The sequence below is a fragment of the Girardinichthys multiradiatus genome, chromosome 13, assembly GCF_021462225.1.
Source record: "Girardinichthys multiradiatus isolate DD_20200921_A chromosome 13, DD_fGirMul_XY1, whole genome shotgun sequence".
In the NCBI taxonomy this organism is placed as follows: domain Eukaryota; kingdom Metazoa; phylum Chordata; class Actinopteri; order Cyprinodontiformes; family Goodeidae; genus Girardinichthys; species Girardinichthys multiradiatus.
In genome coordinates this window covers 24425532-24437618 of record NC_061806.1, presented here as the reverse complement: position 1 = coordinate 24437618, position 12087 = coordinate 24425532, and the positions used below count along the sequence as shown (strand labels likewise).

At 38.6% G+C, this 12087-nt stretch overlaps 1 protein-coding gene across 3 annotated transcripts in view; it reads left to right on the top strand.

Annotated features, from left to right (window-relative positions):
- Positions 1-12087, top strand: part of ripor2 (RHO family interacting cell polarization regulator 2) — a 99735-nt gene that overhangs the window by 26933 nt on the left and 60715 nt on the right. Inside the window, exon 1 of one of the 3 annotated variants that reach the window (XM_047383880.1) lies at positions 3980-4390. The exons of the other annotated variants lie outside the window; for them this stretch is intronic. The gene's annotated coding sequence lies outside the window, so the exon portion shown is untranslated. Of the gene's footprint in view, positions 1-3979; positions 4391-12087 lie in introns of those variants that run through there. 3 annotated transcript variants of the gene reach the window in all.

Below are 12087 nucleotides of genomic sequence, written 5' to 3'. Positions count from 1 at the left end.
GTCTGGCTGTTGACACCCTGCTGGAGTTATTGGTAATAGCTCAGTTGTGTTCTCTTGCCTCTGGTACTTGTTGCTCTTTCCTTTAAATCCAAGAATCCAGCTCTATGGACCTCTTAGGGTAAACACTGTGTTCCAATGCCTGTTTCTGATAGATGAGGAGAAATCCATGCTTTTCATCTCTTTACTTCCACTAAGCTCACTCAAATGCCCTGCACATGTGATCTTTGTAGCTCAACTGTAAAAGTTTTCCTTAAAAAAGTATTTTTTTGTCTAGAAAATCAATTTGTGCGCTGATTACCATGAGAGCTTTCAAGGATGTGCTGTTATAGCTGCAACATCATCGTCTATGTGTGGTAGTGCTTTCCTATTTTCTTGGGCATGACTCAGAAGGGTCTCGTTGTTTCAGAAAAGAAACACAATGTCAATCAGATGTTTGAGATGAATATTTTAATGTATTTTTATTATTATGTATCCACTTTGAAAAACTAAAGAAAACTTGATTGTGATTTATTTATGTCCCTTGCTTTCAACATTCTAAGGTTTTACGGCTCTAACATATGATATGCACTCTTTAATCTATTGCTTGTATCCTGTATTGTATAATATTTGTTTAGTGAGTTTTCTTTTCATTTTGCTCCATCTGTCTAAATACAGATGACACTTCTTTTGATAGCAGAGATACAATTATCTAGCAGCGCAGAAACAAGACAAAAACGGCAAAAACAATGCAAAACTGCTAATGTAAAAATATGACCCAAACCGAATATAAAGATATCTACGCAGCACCTGGAGAGACTAAATTCAACTTTTCTGCTCTCCAGCAGTTTCCGAGTACACAACAAAATGTATTTAAGGGCTAAAAAAGTGGATTCTGCATGATATGTGCCCCTTTAGAGTACCTGTTGCCTGTTCCTCATTCACAGATGCAGGTTAAAGATCAACTTGCAGCTGTTTTTCTTTAGGTTACTGATTACATGTGCATGGCGTTGTCTCTGCAGTGTGTCTGAACATGCTGGGTCTCCCATAAATATAGCTGCTGGTCAGTGGCTGCTGATGACAGCCATAATTACTGCCTGATCCGTCCGACAGCTGAGGAGTAGAGAAAAGGGGGGGTGTTTGTGGAAGTGTGGGTATTGGAATTCAAGCTGAAGGGCTTATAGAAATCCTGCAGATCTCCCTGAATATTTGCACTGTGAAACATGTCCTTCTTATTAGAGCCAATTCACCAATTTCTAACCAGGTTTCTGAAGCTTTTTTCTTTTGTTTTCAATTAGGAAGGTAATCCATTCTCATTTGTGCACATTGTGAGCACAAATAATGCAATTTGATCCCGAAGTAAAGTTAATTTCAACTGAACGCATGAGCACCTCTAATCCTCCACGAATCTGTCTTCTTATGATGGATTAAAAAGGACGAGTCCTTTTCTGCTCCCGTCGCTTGTGGAAGAGCGAGGTGAATTGGATTTGTATGGACTCAGCAGAACAACATATCCACTTATGGAGTCCAATTATGCTGGCAGGAGCACTTGGAGATGAGTCACTCCTCAAAATCCAGCTGCAGAAATGTGTTTTTCCTTCATCTTAACTAGCAGCACCTGTACTTTATGCTGTTTGCAGCTTTTAAAGATGGGGATGTTTATCTTTTCTTTGTGGATTCCTCTAAGGTGATTTAATTTGTTTGCTGCTCTCTTTCCAGGGAAAAGCACTACCTGAGATAAATGGATTGGTAAGATAAATAGAAAGAATACCTTACTGTTAAACTATGTAATCCCAGATAATGAAACCCAGTACGTAGTTTGTTACTTTCAAATAGGAGCAAAGTGATATAGGACGTATTGTCCTGGATAAAATAATAATGTTTTAGCCCTAAAAAACTGTATTAACTCTGTCTCTTTAAAGGGACAGCATAGACCAGTGCTGTCCAGTCCCAACCCTCAAGGGCAAGGTGCCTGCATGTTTTACACATGTCTCTGCACCAACACAACTGATTTAAATGGTCGACTCACTTCAGCACATCATCAACTTCTGCAGAGACATGATAATTACCCATTCATTAATATCATGTGTTGAACCAGGGAAACATCTAAAACATACAGGGTTTAAAGAGATCATATGATGCATGCCATGTCCCTACGGAAGATCTGGAAATGACGGCACACCTAACTTAACTCTCCTCCACTAGCAAGTAGGAAAATTAGCGAGATTTCCTAAGTGTTGTGCACAGTGTCTGGCCTAAATTTGGTAATAATGCAACAATTCATAGAAATGCAACACCGCATCAATGCATTTTCATGAATTTTCTGGCATCCAAAAGTCTTCACTTATGGAGATTGTAAAAGACTATTAATGGGATTGAATTAGTGAAATATGTAGTGCAAGTAGTTGTGAAAATACATCGTTTATTAATGCAGGTATCAGTATCTCACAAATTTCAACAATTAAGCATTTTGAAAGCTCTTTTCTATTCTCTGGTGTTTTTTTCCAGTTCAGCTGAATTACTGAACTTATATTGCACTAAATGCCATACGTATTTATTTTATTGCTTATATTTTCCGTTTATATTTTATTACTCTTGTGTTTTATTGTGCTTTAGAAATCCGAACTGAGTTGTGAGGAGCAGGCAATTCTGCTGCAGAATTTAGTTGCAAATTGATTTTTAAAAAGCTGGTTAATTAAGAATTTAAACGTTTGAGTACAAATAGAAGACAAACACCGCCGCGAGGTAATCATGATCTGAGGCGCTGAAAAATCAGAGCAACATGGGTAGCATTTCACTTTTTACTCCTCTCTTTACTTTAACATTTTAAATACTGTTAAAGAGATAGAGACATGATAAATAGTTGTATCAAAAATATGTTACTGGGCTGTTATTGTACAAATATTATTATTATTATTATTATAAGAATTTATAGTGAAATTTGTGCAAAATGAAGGGCAAAAATCTTCAAAATATTATACCTGATTTTTTTTTGTTAAAATTAAAACATAAATAGCATTTTTTTTTATTTATTATTATTTTGTTTTAAGCTATTAGAAGAATTTTTGAGTCCTTCAGCAAGAATATATTTGGAAACATAACTTCCTAAAAGGGCAGCTGCAGGATACAACACTACCAGCCAAAATAATTTAACACTGGAAAAACGCCCCAACACGTCAACAAAGGTTTCCAGTTTCCAGCCTTCACACCAACACATGTTAGAAAGTCATGATCAATACTCGGGAATCTGACTGGCATACAAAATTTGCTCTGTGAACAATTTCCAACTGTATAATTGAGAGACAGTTAAAGGATTCGTCCAAATCCTTCTTTGTTCTCTGGGTGTAAACTGTTTCTTAGCTGCTGAGACTGCTACTCAGAGTTTGGATCTGTGTCTTTATATTCTCAAACAAATCTGACTTATCATCATTTAATTACAATAGAATTGTTATTGTGATTGCACAACTAAATTGGGCTGCAGTCCTTCTCAGTGTTAAAAATCAAAAGTCATATAAATCAAAATGAAAACTAATGGACTGAAAATGCAATACAAAGAAAAAAAAAAAAAATGAATATTTACAGGATACAGCAGGTACGACATGACCAAAATAAACCATTGCTATAGGTCTATATGGCACATAGCTGCAAATTGCACAAATTATTAATTGTGCTCTTTTTAGCTTTCGCTCAATAATTTATTATTTGTCAACATCAAAATCCCAATGAAAGGAAGATTTTGAAATAATCGTCTTCAACTGGACCTTATTTTTCTTATGTGCAAATTTAAAATAGAAAGATGCATTGCCAATACAGTCATAAATTAAAATCAGTCTGAAATTAGTGGCCTTTTCATTTTAATGTATTTAATGTTTTGATTTAAATTGAAAGCTCATTCAGTCTGATTTATTTTGAATGAACAAATAACAAAAGGACCAACACTTTACGATGATGTTCCACCCCCACCACCCTCACCACATGATGGAGTTAAGGGGTCATTCTTCTCAGATCTGGGTTATAAAATCGGCTGGCCCCGCCCACTCTGTGACATCTCTGGCCTCTGATTGGCCAGCCGTTGTTGAGGAGGAGCGCCTGAAACGCAAACTGGAATGTTTGAGGGTCGGCTCCGTGTTTGCTGTGTGTGGACGGCTGCGACGGCTGATTATCAGAGACGAAACGACCATAATATTTTTACTTCTGCATTCTTCTTCTAGGATAAAGAGTTTCAGTATTTGCTTTAAAGCTGCACCGGGACGATTCTGCGAAAAAAAAAAAAAAAAATCAAGCCTCAGCGCTGAAAGCGAAGACGCACTTTCTCATCTGCTGTTATTTGTTTGGAACGGATGGGTGGACAGGCGCAGGTAGACGGGCAGAGACGCCGCTGAGGAGCCGCTCTTACTGGTGAAGTTTTGCAGAGGTGAGTCGAAGTATCCGAGAGTACGGATAGATGCAGAGCTGGCTGGGAAGCGTCTTTGAGTGTCAGGTTGAGAAATTCCCTTTTTCCCCCCACACAGCTGTGGAGAGGGAAAGCTTCCATTCTCTGGGGCACTGGGTTAGTAGATCAAGGCGATGCATGAACAGACAGATGGAAACGCACATCAACCCGGCAGTAATTTCATTTTCAGCAGATTATTCTCACTTCCTCAGTCTAGTTTTCCAGATGATAAAGGTTTGTTATTACCAGCTTTCTAAATCGATGTTCTTGTATTATTTCTCTGTTGGAAGCATGATCCCTTAAAACTAAGTGAAACCATACAGAAATTTGCTTCTGATCTAGAGAGTCGCTGATCACAGTTTTTTGTGGCTAGTTTTGTAAAGCGCTGATCTACTGATACTGATTTTATTTGTTTAAAGTTTCTTTTTAAGACATAGAAAACAATAGACAACGTTTAGTACATTATGTAATTTACATATCTTTGTAGTAAAATATCTGTAATGTACTATGCAGGAGCCTTTCTGTCATTATCGTTCATTTGATGTTTATATTGGGACTGAAGGGGACGTCACACTGTGTGAGAGAGGGAGAGCACCCAACTCTGCTGTTAAACATAATTTTAGTATTATTTCAAAACATGATTTATCTTAAAATGTCTTTAACATTTTATGTAAGCGATAAACAAGATCGGCATGGTTAGCACAGGTAGCATCAGTCTCTATGAGGATTCCCTGTAGATTTATTTTGTCATATTTCTAAAACATTCCCTATATTTCCTAATCCATGTGACCTATGATCTGTGATGGACAGAAATGGACTCTGCAAAGGCATACAAAACAGCAACTTGCTTTCATATGTTCAGCTTCCAGGTATTTGCTGAAGTCTCATTGAAGGTAGCAGCCTGAAGGCACAGCCAGCATGTGTCTGTAGAAAACACAGCTTCCATTCTAGAAGCTTCCAACACCTTGCTTATTCTATTAATAGCCAACTTATAGCCTACTCTCCTTAGAAGCAATTTCCACACAAAGGGTTATCTGCGTAACCTGTTAGCTTTTAGGTATGGTGCATTAACTGATTGGTGAGAAGTTCATGTTATTAGTTTCCAAGCACCAGTTGGCATGATTCCAGCCTACTTCTCATTGCACTGTTATTCTACATAGCATGCATGCAAACACATTGTTTCTCCTTGGTGAGGCTCACTCTGCAACTGAAAGATGAGACCCGGGCTGGTTTTAGGAAATTCCATTGCAGGTTATTGTTGATTATGAAGGTCAAAGGTTATCAGTACCACCCACAGTGGACTTGTCAGTTAAATCAGAGTGAATAAACCAAGCAGCAACTCCACTGTCTTTGAAGTCTCGCACCGGTTTTTTGCCTGCCAGGACACATTTTAAAAGTTTGTCTTTTTTTTTCTTTAAGTACAGCGCCAGTCTGACTTTGATACGGTTAAGTGAAAGCGCTTTGCTATGCTGCCAAGTTGTTTGGGCCATGCCTAAGCTGAAAAGGGGGTTGGTGTGTGCTTTTTTTGTGCCAAGCTGAGAGAGGCTGCAGGGAGGCAAGACTGGCGTCTGTTCCCACAAGCTTTCCCATCACCTTCTCCCCACTTTACCACAGCCGGCTTTTCATTCCCTGCATCTGCTGCCCTCGGTCTCAGCCCACTTTCTTTCTTGCCCTTTTCTTTTTCTCCCCGTCTTTCACTTTCCCTGCCTCACATATGCAAGGACAAGAACACACAAACACGTGAACTCATTTCCTTGTTTTTCCCCCCAAAGCCTCATTAAAGGAATTAGGACTATGTGGTTTGGAGGAAAATCAGACGCTCTGTCATTTTTGTTGGTGTTTTCCCCCAAACCGTAAAAACAGTATTGCTGTTTTGATGTGAACTGGGAAAACCAAGTGCACCTGGAAGCTAACACTTACACATTTCAGTTATCTTATATTTTTCTTTGTAGTCTTTTAGTTACGGCTGGCAGTTTCTTTGAGTCCAGGCTGATTCCTAGAAGCATCTTGGAAGCATGCTTCAGTTGAAGTAAACTATGCAGTGGGATGTTTAACATGCATGCCAATCTTAACTTGCTAACTTAGTTTTAAAACAGTGTAACCTAAAAAGACAAGAAATGCTATACTGCCGAAAGTGTTTGGTTAACCCTCCAAATTGTTGAATTCAGGTGTTCCACCCACGTCCTTGGCCACATGTGTATGAAATTCAGTAACTAGGCTTGCAGACTGCTTCTTCAAGCGTGGTGAGAGAAAGCGTCACTCACAGAGCGAGTCTAATGGTTGCTGAGGTGCATAACTGAAAACCTTCTGTAGACTCTGTAGCTACACACCTCAAAACTTTATGTGAACTACAGATTATCTCAAAAACAGTGTATAAAGAAAAACACAATTTCTGAAATATTGTTTAGCTCCAGGAAGGTGATTGACAAAGTGATATTTGCATAGAATAAATAATCAACTAAACAAGGATGATGTGCTAGATGTTTTTTTTTTTTCATGTTTCCTAAAATACTTTTGAATACTGTTCTTGTTTGTAAAATACTCATTTTAGTACCAAGACTTTCTCTTGCATCTTCCATTGTCGGCTTTACTCATTTCTAGGGCAAATACTGTACCATGTGATGACAAAACCTGGTAGGAATGAAAAAGCATCTAATGTCCAATCATAAAGCTTTAAAGACCTCTTAGAAAGCCTAAAAGATTGATCAAGATCTCTTTGAAATATTATAAGAAAGTCTGGCTTCTTAGGAGGACAGTATATTTAAATCAATAGCTGTTTAATGTTTTATCTTAGTTCTCTAGGTGTTAGCTAGCATTCAAATGTAACATGCAAGTGTTGCTAAGTAATTTGTTCAAGCATTTGACAGAATCGTCCTTGACTTCAGTCTTCAAGATGCTTGATTTGGTTGGTATTTTCCCTTGGAAAGGGTACTGTAACTCACAGGAAATGACAGGTTTGGATTTGAAACAGTGGTATGTAAAATATGTGCTGGTGGCATGTTTGTACCCAGATTCTGCATCCAGTCAGTCAGTCAGTGTCGAAAAGAAACAATATATCAACGGCAATAAGGCTGACAAGCTGCTACAGTATTTAAATGGTAAATGGACTGAACTTATATAGCGCTTTTCCAGTCATGCAGACCACTCAAAGCGCTTTACACTAGAGCCACATTCACCCAATCGCACTCACTAACGCTCACACATTCATACACAGATACGCAGATCGGTAGGCAACTTGAGGTTAAGTGCCTTGCCCCAGAAGCACATCGACATATGGCAGGAGGAAGCTGGAATCGAACCCACAACCTTCTGATTGCAAGATGACTACTCTTCCTTTAAAAATTATAGGCCAGCCACTGGGTGAGGTGATATTGGCTCTGTCCATTTTTTTGTTCTTTGTATTGCCAATGATTTGAACAGAAACACATTTTTTAGCGAGCTTTGCAACTTTGTTTTTGGTTTTAGCCACATAAACTGTGGTCGAAAATGCATAAAATTAAAGATAAAATAAGAAGAACTAATACAAACTCAATTTCGACATTGGGTTTGATTATTATTGTTATTATGTTGGTGACAAAAAGAAGAGTTTTTGTTGCAACTCACAATTGAAGCTCTTGACCTTCTCTTTCCCAAAAACACTCACTTGATGTTGATGTTGCTTCTCTGCACATATGTTTTACCGTCCGTAAGCCGTGCATGTGAGGGCTGGGAAGGGCTACATTCTTACAGAAGGAGGGTCTTCTTTGTTTTCAACTGTGATAGTCATTTCTTTAACGGTGTAGGTTGTTAAAATAATAAGTGTCCCTAGGAATACGGTTTTTATTGGAGGCTCTTACTGTTCTAATGGCACTGTAAGATTAGTTTTTCTTAAGGATGCCTTACATGATATAATCCAACTAGAAACACTTTGATTGTGCCACTTGGTGCATTAGAACCTGGAATCCACCTTTTTTTATGGTTGAACCATAAAAAAGCAAGACTTTTAATTTGGAAAGTAGCAGTGAACTCTGTTACTCTGAAGGTCCATTCTCCTGCCATAGGCACTCAAAGACATGCCATCTCCCTGGTGGTGATTTCTGCCTTTTTTTTGTAGTAGGTGTGTGCGTGTGTCCAAAGAAACTCACTGCAAAGCAAAATCACCAAAGATACATAGGTCCAAATAAATTGGCACTAGACTGACTGAAAACCTGTAAAGTACTTTGAATTTCATGTTCATCAATGGTGCTCTACAAATAAACTTTCCTTGCCACACAGTACTTTCCTCATTCAGGTTGCTAAAGCTACATGTGTTTACTTAAATTTAAGCTCCATCATTAATCAGTTAAGTTGTAGTAAGTTGACAGGAAGAGAAAAGAGTCCCGTTTTGATTTGTTGAGTGATTTGCTGATTTAATGTAAGAATGTTAATTTATTTACTGAAATAATTTAAATGCTCATATCAGACGTTTTTTTTGCCAGGAAACAAATTCCAATTTGCATTTGAGATCTGACATACCAGTTTTGGCTCTATCCCATTTCCATTAAAGTTTTAAGAAGTTTTAGGACGCATGCAAAGCCATTTGTGCAAACTTTGTTTTAATTCCACAGCTAAATTGTTCAAGCATTGGCCATAAAACAAAAACGGCACTGCAGATGTCTTGATAGCAGTAATGGTAATGGAGTCCAACAGATAAATGAAGAGATTCCAAGATTTTCCCACTTCATACATGAAAGGATCTGCTTTTAACCTTTACCTGAGTTCATTAAACTCAGGACATCAAGAAACATCTCTGTGCATTTGCACAATAATTAAAAGGTGAGTTTTACATTTTGAAGTATTTAATGAACTTAGGAAAAGAAACTGATTATTCAATGGTTGACTTGCTGATCCCTATTCAGAGCTGATCAAAAGATAATGATCACTAGGTGAATGATTGGTACATCGTTTATTTACTAATTTAATTATCACAATAGCATTTGCTATGATATAATAGACATATAGAAAAGCTACAGATAAAGGAGACTTTCTTGGATGCTCTGCAGCCTTTTGAGCTAGTGCTAATTAAGCACAGCCAGCCATTTATATCACATGCAAGTCATACAGTATGAACACCGGAACCATCTGTTTGCTTCAATTCGTGGGTGTTTTCTCCTCTGAATGAATAAGTAAGGAGCAGTAATGTATGATAAATGATAACAGAACTGTTTTGTTCTGCTACTGGACTAATCAGTGCTCAGCTCTTAGTGTTTGTGTGGGGCATCCACTGGTTTGAGCACTTGCTCATTTCTCTCATGGGTTTTCCATCTTTCTGACTTTACTTTTCTATCCCACTCCATATTTCCCTGTCTACATCCCTCTCTGGATCACTCTGTATTCCCATCTGCAACCCCCACCCCACATCCCGTCCCATCTGCAAACTCCTCCATAGATACAGGCGAAGAATTTATGGAAGGGAGTTTGAACCTACCCTCACCCTGCCTTGTTGTCTCTAAGCAGATCACAACGACATTCCTTGTTTGTGTGTGAATGTGGAAATGCTTTTCCCCCTTAATCATCAGGTCTGACTGTGCCACAGGGTTAAGATGAACTTGATATCATGAGTGAGCTGTGACAATTGACATACTGCTACACTCACACACACACACACACACACGCACGCACGCACACTTTCACACACACTTCTGGCCAGAGCAGCAGGCAGTTGTGGGTGCATTATGACTGGCATAAGCGTTTTAGGGTCATAAGCTCATAATCTGTTTTGGTATGTGGATCTCTGTCTCTGCAGAGTCCAGCAGATAGAGGATTCACTGTTGGTCTCCATCTGTGTGCCATGATCCCTTTATGTCTGCTTCTTTGTTTTGGTGGCAGGACAGCAGCACACAGATAACAGATTGGTGACACATGCAGCTGCAGCTGACTGGGTGGTTTTCCTCGTGGTTACTGACAGTAAGTCGGACATGAGCTGTCAACGTTTATGGGCTGCTGCGATGGCTCTCTCAGCTGCAGCCGGAGTTGCTTCCTGCCTCCTGCCATCATGATACTCATCTAAAAGCTTTTCTTAAAGGGCACAAGTGCTCTGTATGACAAATGTGTTTTAACACCACTAGTAGGGAGGGGTAGAATGGCTGTTCCTGTTGTTAATAACTTTAAAGGTTTGGTTTCTTATGGTGAGGGGGCAGAATTGAGTAGACTTAAGTCCAATGTCTAAACAATTAAATATATTAACATCCGATCTCAGGGAAAGTAGTGTTATCTTAAGATGCTGCTAAAAGCTTTACCTAAACCACTAGTAAGCAAGCTTTGCAATTTTGATGATGAGATCAATGGCTTATCCTCAGATAAATTTAGCAGCATGACTTTTTTTTTCTGTACACTTGAAATTTTACGTAAAATAAAAAAAGGCAGTGAACTGAAGACGTGGGTCTGATGTCTTACACATGGATGTGTTGCGATCTGAACCGTTCCTTTTGTAGCTCTGGGTGTGTGTTTTATGGTCGATGTCCTGCTGGAAGGTTAGTCTCAAGACGTTAGTTGCTTCTAACTGGTTTTCCTCCAGGATTCCCCTGTATTTAGCTCCATGCATCTTCCCATAAACACTGACCAGCTCCCCTGTCCCTGCTGAACAAAAGAATCCCACAGCATGATGCTGCCACTACCATGTTTTATCATGGTGATGGTATGTTTGCAGTGATGTGCAGTGTTAGTTTTTTAGGCAAACTATGTATTTTGAAGGTGGATCAGTACGTTTAATTTTGGTCTCTTCTGAACAGAGCACACTTTTCCACATATTTGATGTATCTCCTACACATGGGACATCTAATGACTTTCTCTCAACAATGGCTTTCTTCTTGCCATTCCTCTGTAAAGGCCAGAATTGTCTCCTTGTCTGACCTGTTAGTTTGGGTGGACTGTCATGTCTAGGTAGGTGTCCAGCTGTGCGAAACACTTTTCAGACGATGGATTGGACAGTGCTCTGAGATGTTGTTTCATAAACTAATCCTGCTTTAAACTTTTCCACAGCTTTGCCCCCTGATCTGATCCCTGGTCTGCTGTGTAACGTGGTCTTCATGATGCTATTAATTCATTAATGTTCTCTAATAAACTTCCCAGACCTTTACAGAACAGTTGGGTCTATACTGAGATAATATTACTAATTAGGGGATTCTGAAGCACTGGTTTTATTTCGGGGATATCAGAGCCACACTTCTCAGATATTAAACTGTAAAAATTTATGAAAATTACATATCTTCCTCCCACTTCCCAATATTGTGCAGCTTTATGTTGGTCTATAGCACAAAATCTAAATATGGTATAGTGAAGTTTGCAGTTGTTAACGGGAAAAATTGTGGAAACAGTTTAAGCCATATGAGTATTTTTGTACGGTATTCATAAATTAGAGTATAATAGAAAGAGATTTTAAATTGAGACAATGGAATAACATGATCTAATTACAGAGAATTACAGGATTTCTTTTAAAACAACAGTTTATTATTTATTTTCCTACATTAGGAGCTATTTGTGAATTTTCCATCTGTGTTCCTGTCCCCATCTCTCATCTGAACAGTATGTCTGTCTGATACTCGAGATAAAAGCTGTTTCTACAGTTATAGAAGAGCGGAGGGTGAGCAGATGTGTGGAGAGACAGGTGGTAATGAAATAGCAAGAAAAAACCTAATCATTGTTCACTGACTTTATTTTCT